General features: G+C 51.4%; 1 protein-coding gene across 4 annotated transcripts in view; it reads right to left on the bottom strand.

The window, feature by feature from the left end:
* BDP1 (BDP1 general transcription factor IIIB subunit) overlaps positions 1–12,231 on the bottom strand; it is a 1,439,438-nt gene that overhangs the window by 535,232 nt on the left and 891,975 nt on the right. The window lies entirely within an intron of this gene.

A 12,231-nucleotide genomic window follows, 5' to 3' on the forward strand; every position in this document is an offset into this window, starting at 1 on the left:
CCCTGTACATCAAGTGTATGCAGCACACTTTCTATCTTAGAGGATGGCAACATAAAAAACACTAAAAAGGCCACAAGACACCACCTGATTGAGTTGAAACTTGCAACACCATCTTAAAGGTGACTTTTTGGTGTTTCCTAAGGCTGCCTTTGGCTGGGTGAATCATCCTAGATAGGATTTTCATGGGAGAATCCTTGGTCGAGGGGATAACCTTCACAAAGAACGTCCTCCAAAGTTGAGGCAAGAGTATTGGAACAGCTTGATAGGCTTTGACATAAGTCATTCCAACACCAGATTAAGGGCCAGATGTACATAGCACTCATGAATCTTAATAAGGTAGATTGTGAATTGCAACCCACTAGGAATCAAAGCAATCACAGGGATGGTGGCCTGCTTAGGTCAGCAGACTACCATGTCCTTTTCCTTAAAGGAATACGGGCTGCATATAAACATAATACGAAAAGTGTACGTTTTATTTTATAAGAGTAGGCAGTGGTCCATGTGATGACTGCCTGCTCTTAAAAAATGTTTTTGGCAACATTCACCCAAGGGGGAAGTGTCCTTTAGGGACCTCTTGTAGTTTAATGGCGAACAATCTCCTTTGAGGAGGTGGTGAAAGAATAATGTTTTTCAATTGGAATTCAGTCGTAAAACATTAAAACATACCAATGCGAGGATACCCTAAACCCACCCCTACCAAATAGCAATTTGGCCTTTGGTCGCAAACCAAAATTGCGATTTGGCAACGTGTTACCGAATTGCAATTTGTGGTTTCTACATACTGAAAAGCCTTTTCGCAGTCACACGTCATGATTCTGCAAATTGGACCATTTGCCACCCAAAAAGGTTGAGTACAGCTGGCCCTAAGTTTCAATGAGGCATCACTCTACTAACTAAACGACTTTCAGCAGAACCTTCCATAAGTCATGTATCCCTGGTTGAACAAAAAAGTAGCATTACTAATCCTCTCCATGTCATGAGATATTGCATCTCAACTTGGACAAGTCCAGAAGTTGCAGCAAGAAGATATGAACTTGCAGGCCTCAGAGCACCAGGTACAAACTTCTTTCACTTATAATCTTAAGTAGTGTTGTATTAAACAGCTCTAGGATCGAGGTACACAAGTAGGTGACGGGTGGAATGCCTGAATTAAATCACAGCCACTGGAAGTTACTCTGGGCCACAATCGTTCTGTTGCCCACCATGTCACCTCAGAGAGGACCCAGCCATATACAAATCAGTCTTATACTGCTTCAACAGGAACAGCTCAGCATGAACTGCCAGGTCAGACTCCCTCTAAATGTAAACATAAGCAGCCCAAGATCAGTCCTTTTCAGTCAGTGTAAAATGAATCTTGTGGCAGAGTGAGCACAGGACCCATGTCTGGGCATACTCTTTGTGGTAGAGTATATTTATTGTACTACAGGCTAGGGATAGTGTAACAGTTGAGCCTTCTCCTCTTGCGGAATTACTAGGATATGTTAGGGAATTCCTATTCTCAGTTAGAATTTTCTTGGGAATGGGGCTACTGCTGGCTACAACAGTGGCCATAACGTGGGGTAAGGGGCCCATGCCCATTGTAAAGAAGCTGCTAAGGGATTTATTGTAGTATAATGACACTGCAGAAGCATAGTTTATACTGTTACTGTGTAAGACAACCTGATCGGTGCCTCCGTAGGTACCAAATGGCAGACAGTGCCACTGATACTGTATGGAGTGAGGAAGGTACTCACAGGAATTAGGGGCATGAAAAATATGACTGGCTGCTGCCCCGTAGCAAAGGGCACTTGTAACAATGGGCGATTCACAGAGTCGCTGGTGACTGTATGATGAATGCCCTGTTTGGATACTGGATGTCTTTGTGTCCCTATTGCTGTTTTTTTAGTTTTTAATCGCTCTGCACTTACTGGAATGCTGAGTAAGAGTATGTAACACTACTCTGTACAGGGTAATTGAACTATTCATGCTTTTATGGATACAAATTAGGTTGTCCTTGCATGTATCAATATATGTAGTGTAGAACCTGACATGCTCCATGCCGGTACTCACATGCTCCATGCCGGTACTGTGAGAACAGCTGAGTTACTCTGGTGCAATCTTGTAGTTATAAGCAAATGGATAAAATTCAGGCGGCTACTCATAGGTGGCTTAAAGGTAAGGGATTCTAAAGCTCGACAGAACATATGACTAAACTGCAAAGTTGACTAATTCAGATATTTGGGAATATAAATTACTCATGAGATTCCTTATGTGTTCAGAATAATAATTGATAGAGCCCCGGAAGAGTTCAAGAACTCCATTGTATTCTGGGGCACAATATGGGAAGAGTTGCTTAGCCAAGAAGGCTATGCAGATAGGTTCCTTTATGTACTGCAGAGTTTGATGTATGTGTTTCTGGCAAAACTGCTAGAACATTTGGATCAGTTGTTGGATTTATCAGTAATGGTGAGAAAAGCAGCAGAGTTTGACTGGATGGTTTCAAGCTACCTTTCAAAATATGGAGAATGGACCTCTCTGTCTTCAGATATTTTTCTAACAAAAAACAATGCCCACAACAGTTAACAAGGATTTAAATTGACAATGATGCAAATGTAGGGATTCTCATCAGAATCAAATCTAGTATGTGGTCTTACAATGAGCAAATGGAGGGGAGCTGATCCCATGCTAATGACCATTGGGTGAGCAAGGTTATAAGCATTGCCCTGAATCTCTTAACCTTAAACTAAACAATCCAAGCCAACTCAGCGTTGGTTAATAGCGACTTCAGAATGCCAAACTGGGGGGGAAGGGTCAACAGAGAGAGAGTGGGGAACCTTGGTCATTATAGAACTAGATTTGATAAAGAGTAATACTTACACAGATATTGTGATTTTAGGAGGAGGGTTGCCGGCAGGGAAGAGGTAGTTCTTGGGGTTTTGATTGTTTTAATCACAAGGCACTAATCAGCCATAATCAGGGACAAGACTGTTAGGCAGAAGTGTGTATTAGGTGTGTTGGCATGGGGTACAGGTAACTGGGTCAAGACATCTTGAGCTAGTGAGGACTTCAGGTTCGCCAGAATAGAGTTCCAAGTCCCGGCTATGGGGTATCTATGGTGGCCTCTGGATTCTTCTCTGTGCAAATCTTTACATTATGCCTCTGCCTATTTAAAGACTGAATTATGCCAAGCTATTAGACATGAAGGACATATGGCCTTCCAATATGTAGTTATAGTAGCTTTCCCTATGAGCAGAGCAAGCTTAGCAAAATAAATGCCACTATGTCTTTCTCCGAGTGCTTGTAAACACCAAGTGCAACTGATATCCCAATTATTGGGGATGGGTTTCTCTGTACCTGTGGACGTTAGTTCTAGCCCAGTAAGTGCCTAGAAAGGGGCATGCCCAAAGCATGTGAAAAAAGACAGTGATTTCTTGCGGAGCAGAGATACAAGCGGCGTTCACCTGACGGAGATACTTATTTGATGTAGATCGTAGAGAAGTAAGCCCGCTGTAATAAGAAATACTGAAACAGCTTGAATTTAGCAATGTGGGATACAAAGTGTGGGAAATCTTGGGCTCCCGTCACACTTTTTCGTGGAACACACTGCCCATCTCGATCTCCCATTTGTCCGATAGTGGTGATCGTTGAAGTAAAGTAATGGGAAGAAGGCCCTTGTAGAACCAGGTGACATGCCTGCGACCTAGCCTCACTGAGTAAAGAGCTTGGATGAAAGAATAGGTCTCTGGCTCAGTGTTGGAAATTACCATCTATGGTGTGGTGTAATCCCAGATTTCTGCTTTGACTGTTTTTGTCGGCTCTGAAAATTTGGGAACTTAACCCCTGCTAACCAGCGGTAATGTGCCTGTGCTCCCTCTTTCAACATGATGCAATTGGCATCCCCCTGATTTGCATATTTAGCTTACCTACAAGTTCCTAGTACATGGTACCCCAGTGTACCCAAGACCTGTAAGGAATATTCTACTTACCAGTATGCATCTGTTCTTGGCATGTAGAGCTGCAGATCTACACACTTTTGCATAGATCGCCATCTGGTGTTGGGCCCGGATGTTTGCAGTTTGTTTTTCCTTTTGGAAAGTCTTTGGAAGTCACAAGGTCGGTGACTCCTCCTTTGGATCGTATTGCGCATGGGCTTCGGCTCCATCCTCAGATTGTTTTTTGCCAGCAGGGAAAGATGTAGCGTAGTAATAACAGTGAAGAAACCCATGTGTGTATCTAAATAAGATAAACTGTAACAGATACAGGTAGCCGGGGAGGCGGGTGGGCGTGTGTAGATCTGCAGCTCTACATGCCAAGAACAGATGCATACTGGTAAGTAGCATATTCCGTTCGAGGCATATGAGCTGCAGATTACACACTTTTGCATAGACTATATAGCAGTTCCCAACCTTAGCGGCGACCACCGGTATCTGTTGCAGTGGTTTGAAATAATGTTTTGAGTACAGCCTGGCCCACACTAGCTTGTTGCTTAGTTTGCACATCTACACAATAGTGTTTAGTGAAAGTGTGCGGTGTTGACCATGTAGCTGCTTTGCAGATATCATCTAATGGGATGTTCCCTAAAAATGCCATGGAAGCCCCTATCTTTCATGTAGAATGGGCTTTAGGGGGAACGGATAGCGTTTGTTTTGCCTTGTGGTAGCAAATCTCAATGCATTTTACAATCCACCTAGCTATCCCTGATATTGAGATGGGGTTGCCCTTGTGTGGTGGAGAGAAAGAGACAAACAGTTGTTTGGTCTTGCGGAAAGGTTGTGTTCTCTCGATGTAGTAGAGTAAGGCTCCCTGTATCCCTGAGTCCCTGAGTGCCTGCTTTCCCCGTTGTGATCGCGCTCCCCTTGCTTTTTGTATCCCTGAGTGCCTGCTGCCCCTCGTGCCCCCGCCGTCCCCCTCCGTCCTTCCGCCGCTTTTTGTCGTTTTTTTCTCGCTTTTCCGGCTTTTGTACCCCTTCTAGGTAGTTTTCCGCTTTTTTCGGGCCTCCTCGCCTCCCCGAGGCCCTTCGCCGCTTTTCCCGCTCTTTTTCCCCCCTACCCGCCCTCCTCCCGCCTCCCAGCTGTCCCCGCCTCCCCGGCTACCCCTTATATGGCGGCCGCTGCGAGGCAGTGGTAGCGACCTTTGACCCCAGGGTAGGTCGCTCCCCTGCCCTCGCGGCGCCACCAGATCCTCTGTGCCTGCCTTCTGCTCTGTTGTTGTGCCGACTGTCCCCCAGAGTGTCTGCCTTTTTCCCCTGTGTATGATCGCGTCCCCTTTTGCTTTTTTGTATCCCAGAGTGCCTGCTTTCCCCGTGTGATCGCGCTCCCCTTGCCTTCTGTATCCCTGAGTGCCTGCTTTCCCCGTTGTGATCGCGTTCCCCTTGCTTTTTGTATCCCTGAGTGCCTGCTGCCCCTCGTGCCCCCGCCGCCCCCCTCCGTCCTTCCGCCGCTTTTTGTCGTTTTATTCTCGCTTTTCCGGCTTTTGTACCCCTTCTAGGTACTTTTCCGCTTTTTCGGGCCTCCTCGCCTCCCCGAGGCCCTTCGCCGCTTTTCCCGCTCTTTTCCCCCCCTACCCGCCCTCCTCCCGCCTCCCAGCTGTCCCCGCCTCCCCGGCTACCCCTTATATGGCGGCCGCTGCGAGGCAGTGGTAGCGACCTTTGACCCCAGGGTAGGTCGCTTCCCCTGCCCTCGCGGCGCCACCAGATCCTCTGTGCCTGCCTTCTGCTCTGTTGTTGTGCCGACTGTCCCCCAGAGTGTCTGCCTTTTTCCCCTGTGTAGGATCGCGTCCCCTTTTGCTTTTTTGTATCCCAGAGTGCCTGCTTTCCCCGTGTGATCGCTCTCCCCTTGCCTTCTGTATCCCTGAGTGCCTGCTTTCCCCGTTGTGATCGCGCTCCCCTTGCTTTTTGTATCCCTGAGTGCCTGCTGCCCCTCGTGCCCCCACCGTCCCCCTCCATCCTTCCGCCGCTTTTTGTCGTTTTTTTCTCGCTTTTCCAGCTTTTGTACCCCTTCTAGGTACTTTTCCGCTTTTTCGGGCCTCCTCGCCTCCCCGAGGCCCTTCGCCGCTTTTCCCGCTCTTTTTCCCCCCTACCCGCCCTCCTCCCAGCTGTCCCCGCCTCCCCGGCTACCCCTTATATGGCGGCCGCTGCGAGGCCGCGCAGCGGACGCGCGCAGCGGGTGCGCCCAAGGCAAGCCCGTCTGCGCCCGTCCGCGCCTGGACCGCGCCCAGCACCCGAACCTCTGGCCCCCGCACCCCCGCCTGACCTACGACTCCGCCTTCCTCGCCAACCTCAACCACAGCCGCACGCCGGGCTGCTACTGCGCCACCCCGAAACGTACCCACGGACCCTTCACCTGCAGCAACTGCCGCTTCACCTGCCTCCGAACCCACTCCGCTCCCGCCAAGAACTACTCCCCCGGAAACAACCTCCACTGCATCCTGGTCAACACCCGATCAATCCACAGGCACGCCATCGAACTGTGGAACCTCATCAACTCTATGAACCCGGACATCGCCTTCCTCACCGAGACCTGGATGAACCCCTCCTCGGCACCCGACATCGCCATAGCCATCCCCGACGGCTACAAAATCATCCGGAAAGACCGCACCAACCGCATCGGAGGAGGCATCGCCATCGCACACAAAAACTCCATCCGCATCTCGACCGACACCGACAACTCACTCCCCGACGCCGAACACCTCCACTTCATGATCCATAGCGACCCCAAAACCACCCTCAGAGGCACCCACATGTACAGACCACCAGGACCTTGCACCAAGTTCAGCGAAGACATCGCAGACTTCGTCAACCCTCACGCACTCTCATCCACCGACTACATCCTCCTAGGAGACCTCAACTTTCACCTGGAGAACCTCACCGACAACAACACCACCGCCTTACTGGACAACCTCGCCAACCTGGGACTGAATCAGCTAGTCAACACCCCCACCCACGACGCCGGACACACGCTCTACCCCATCTTCTCCTCCAGCAAACACATCACCTTCAGCCACACCACCGAACTCACCTGGTCGGACCACAGCTGCGTCCACTTCATCTTCAAGAAGACCACCGTGCCCCACCACACCCAGCAACCATCAAGAAGACACTGGAATCGTATCACCACGGAACAGCTCGCATCAACCCTCTCCCAGAACCAACCCACCAGCACCACCGACCCCAACGTAGCCGCCAACAACCTCACAAACTGGATCTCCGACTGCGCCAACCTCCTGGCCCCCCTGAAGACTCAAGCCAGCACCAACAACCACAAGAAAAACTCCTGGTTCACCCCCGACCTCAAGAACTCCAAGAAAGAATGCCGCGCCCGCGAGAAGACGTGGCGCCTTAACCAGACCGAAGAGAACATGTCAGCTCTCAAGGACGCCACCCGCAAACACCACCAACACCTCCGCGCCGCACGAAAAACAGCCTACCGGAACAGACTTGACAACAACGCCCACAACAGCAAGGAACTATTTGGCATCGTCAAAGAGCTCTCCAACCCGGAAGCAGAAAACAACTCCATCCCTCCCTCACAGGACCTCTGCGACTCCCTCGCAACCTTCTTCCACCACAAGATCACCGACATATACAACAGCTTCCCGACCGCCGACACGAGCCCCCCTCCGGAACCCGCCACCGACACCACCACCATCCTCACCTGGAACCCTACCACCACCGAGGAGACCACCCGCATAATGAACTCGATCCACTCCGGATCCCCATCGGACCCCTGCCCGCACCACATCTACAACAAGGCCGACGACATCATCGCACCGCATCTCCGAGACGTCATCAACGCCTCCCTCACCGCCGCCACCTTCCCGGAGAGCTGGAAAAACGCAGAGCTCAACGCCCTCTTAAAGAAACCTACAGTAGACCCCACCGAACTCAAAAACTTCCGGCCCATCTCTCTCCTGCCGTTCCCCGCCAAAGTGATTGAGAAAATCGTCAACGCTCAACTCACCGACGCCCTGGAAACCAACGACTCCCTCGACCCCACACAGTTCGGTTTCAGGGCCAACCACAGCACCGAAACCGCCCTGATCGCAGCAACGGACGACATCAGAGCCCTGACCGACAAGGGAGAGACCGTGGCCCTCATACTCCTGGACCTCTCTGCAGCCTTCGACACGGTCTGCCACCGCACCCTGATACGCCGCCTCAGCAACGCCGGCATCAGAAGCAAGGCCCTGGAATGGATCGTCTCCTTCCTCTCCGGAAGGACTCAGAGAGTCCGCCTTCCCCCCTTCAGATCCACAGCCACGGAGATCATCTGTGGCGTACCTCAAGGATCCTTCCTCAGCCCCACTCTCTTCAACGTCTACATGACCCCCCTGGCGAACATCGCACGCAAACACGGACTCGACCTTATATCATACGCCGACGACACCCAGCTCATCTTATCCCTCACTAACAACCCCACATCAGCTAGGACCAGACTACATGAAGGAATGAAGGAAGTGGCGAACTGGATGACAGACAGCCGTCTGAAACTGAACACAGACAAAACGGAGGTCCTCATCCTCGGCCCCACTCCCACCGCATGGGATGACTCCTGGTGGCCCCCCGCCCTAGGCAGCACTCCCCAACCCACCGACCACGCGCGCAACCTCGGCTTCATCCTGGACTCTTCCCTCACCATGACCAGACAGGTGAACTCGGTGACCTCGGCATGTTTCAACACCCTCCGCATGCTCCGCAAGATCTTCCGCTGGATCCCCACCGACACCAGGAAGACCGTCACCCACGCCCTCGTCACCAGCCGCTTGGACTACGGGAACACCCTGTACGCCGGCATCACCACCAAGCTGCAGAGGAAACTCCAACGGATCCAGAACGCTGCCGCAAGACTCATCCTGGACATCCCTCGCCACCACCACATCTCCGGACACCTGAAAAAACTCCATTGGCTACCCGTCAACAAGCGGATCACCTTCCGACTACTCACCCACGCACACAAAGCCCTTCACAACCTCGGACCCAAACTCATCAACAACTGCGTCTCCTTCTACACTCCCCCGCGCACTCTGCGCTCCACCGGACAGGCCCTGGCAGCCGTATCCCGCATCCGCAAAGCCACAGCCGGAGGAAGATCCTTCTCTTTTCTAGCAGCGAAGACCTGGAACTCTCTGCCCAGCCACCTTCGCGCCATACCTGACCACCTCTCCTTCAGAAGGCAGCTCAAGACCTGGCTCTTCGAGCACTGAGCACTCTTGGAGAGGACGCATGTGGAGTCTTGCGTGCGGCACTATGAAAATTCAAGAGGTCATCATCCCTATTAATTGCATGAACACTCGTGCTGGAAGGGAGTGTTGAGGTATGAATTTGTGTCGTAAAGCCTGAATGCTTGCAATCCTGGCTGCATTGGGGTAGGCTATCGCTTTTGAGGTGTCTATGGTGGCACCGAGGTATTGTTTTATGTGGGATGGTTGTAGCTGGGACTTTTGGTGGTTCACCGTGAAGCCTAGTTGGTAAAGTAGTTCGATTGTGGTGGCGGTGTGTCGTACACACTGATTGTATGAAGTGGCTTTTATCAGCCAATCGTGTATGTATGGGAAGACGTGAATGTGCTGTCTTCTCAAGTGTGCCGCCACCACCGCCATGCACTTGGTGAATACCTGTGGTGCTGTTGTGACTCCGAACGGGAGCACTTTGAATTGGTAGTGTTGTCCGTCCACTACAAATCTGAGGTACTTTCTGTGAGCATGGTGCACTGGAATGTGGAAGTATGCGTCTTTCAAGTTTAGTGTGGTGAGGAAGTCGTTTTGGGAGAGGAGCAGAAGTACCTGCTGAAGCATTACCATGTGAAAATGGTCTGAGTGTATGTATGTGTTTAGGGGCCGGAGATCTAGAATAGATCGTAGAGTCTCGTCCCTTTTTGGTATGAGAAAATATAGGGAGTAAACCCCCATATTTTGTTGATTGACCGGAACGTGTTCTATTGCCTGTTTTTGTGGGAGGGAGATTACCTCCTGCTTTAGTAATGTTGAATGTTCTTGTGACATTGGGCGTTGCCTGGGTGGAATGTTTGGGGGGGTAGATGTTAGTTCTAGGCAGTAGCCTGACCGAATTATTTGGGTCACCCTTGTAAAGGTGGTCTGAGTAGGGGATTTGTACGATGTGGACGCTGTGTCCGAGGAGTAGCCTCTGGATGTACTCCGAAAGGAGGAGCGGCGAAAGGAGCGTCTGGGTGGGTGAGACTGTAAGGCCCCCATGGATTTTGCGGTATCCGTGTCTTTTTTCATTTTTTCTAAGGCCTCATCCACCTTTGGCCCAAATAGATGTTCCTGGTCAAAGGGATGGTTAAGGATGGAGGCTTGTACTTCTGGTTTAAAACCAGATACCATTAGCCAAGCATGGCGACGGAGAAGGACGCTGGTATTGATGGCCCTGGAGGCTGTGTCTGCTGCATCTAGGGGACAACGTATGGAGGTATTCGTGTTTGTTTTACCCTCTTGAATTAACTTGTTGGCCCTAGCTTTATATTTTTCAGGGAGATGGTGCATTATGCTTTCTAATTCGTTATAATGAGCCCTGTCGTATCTGGCCAGTAGTGCCTGAGTGTTTGCTATACGCCATATGTTGGCCGCCTGGGATGCTGTGCGTTTGCCTGATGCATCTAGTAGTTTTGATTCTTTGTCAGGTGGCGGTGCATCACCTGACGCTTGTGAATTTGCCCTTTTATGTGCCGTAGATACAACTAAGGAGTCTAGTGGCGCTGGTCCCCTGATGTAGGAGGGATCAGAGGGAGCAGGTTTGTATTTTTTTTCAATACGTGGGTTAATGACCCTGGCTCTAACTGGGTCCTTAAAAACTTCTGCCGCATGCTTTACCACCCCTTTGAGCATGGGCAGTATGGAGGTGGACCTATGTGAGGTATCAAATGTGTCTAGGAGGAAATCTTCCTCCACGGGGTCGGTATGTAAATCCACCCCGTGATAATGTGCTGCCCTTTGCAGAAGATGGTTGAACCCTAATTAATCTTCTGGTGGAGATGGTCTAGAAGGGTAAAGATCGTCTTGTGGGACGTTGGGGATATCTAGAATATTGTAATCGTCCCATGGGTCTGGGGATCCTGTAGGGGTGGGGTCCTGTGGCACATCCCCTGGATCATGATATGGGTCCCCCTGATCATCATCGTCTGGAGTCGGGGTCGGAGAACGATGAGGTAGGGGTGGAGAGGGCAGAAGGGGTGGAGGTGGGGAAGGAGGAGGAGGTGGAGGGGGAGGGGGAGGTATTCTGAACGGAGAGGTAGCAGAGTCCTTCCTCTTTGGAGGTGGAGGCGGAGCAGGCTTCTCCAAATGTCTCTTTTTGGTAGAGAGTGTCAAATGTCCAGTTTTTTTCGATCCTTGGTGAGAGTTTTTTGCAAGGGATCCGGTGTAAATAGCTCTGGTGAGGTCATTTGGTCCGTCTGCGCCAAAGGCGTCGGGGCCGATGTCTTTTTAGGTTTTTCTGTGCCGGTTTGTTGCTTAGAACCCGGCTTGGGACCCTCCGGTCTCTTAGTCGGTGCCGAGATGGTCTTCGGCTTGGAAGTGTCGGTGCCCTTGTGTGGTTTGGTCGGTACCGAAGAGCTGGGTTTCGACCCCGAGGGCTTCGGTGCGGAGCTCGGTGTCGAGGTGGAGGCCGGTTTCTTTTTCGGTGCCGAAGTGTGTTTCTCGGCACCGCTAGTAGGCTGGCTCGAGCCCGAGCCGCCGGAAGGCTTACTTGGCTTCTTCACCGGGCCCGAAGGTGGGGTGTGTGAAGCAGTGTCTCTGGTCTTGCTTAGGCCCGGAGGCGAAGGCGTGACCGAAGCCTTTTTGGGTGTCGACGCGGGTGGGGGGGTGAGGGGAGGGGGGGGGTAGATTGGTACTCACGACCCTCTGTGCCGGAGTGATCTCTTCCACATCTGACTCGTCGGCCTCGGAAGCGCCGACGAGGTCCTCTTCGGTGCGATGATGTTCCGGATCGTCGATGTCGGCTCCGAAGTTGTCGACTGGAATGGACGTCGAGGAGTGTGCCATGTTTCTTCTGGCTCTTCGGTCCCGAATAGTCTTTTTGGATCGGAAAGACTTACAGGGCGGACAGTCTCGAGCCTCGTGTTCAGGGGAGAGGCAGAGGTTGCATACCTCAAGAAGATCGGTGTGGGGAAATTTGGACCCACATCGAGGGCACTTTATAAATAGAGTTCTTTCCATGAGCCAGGACCGGAGCTTGAGTAGGCCCGAAGGCCGCCGTCGACGACTGGAACCGAAGGTTTGTGCCAATGAGAAGCGTTGATT

The sequence above is a fragment of the Triturus cristatus genome, chromosome 2_1 (genome assembly GCF_964204655.1).
Source record: "Triturus cristatus chromosome 2_1, aTriCri1.1, whole genome shotgun sequence".
In the NCBI taxonomy this organism is placed as follows: Eukaryota; Metazoa; Chordata; class Amphibia; order Caudata; family Salamandridae; genus Triturus; species Triturus cristatus.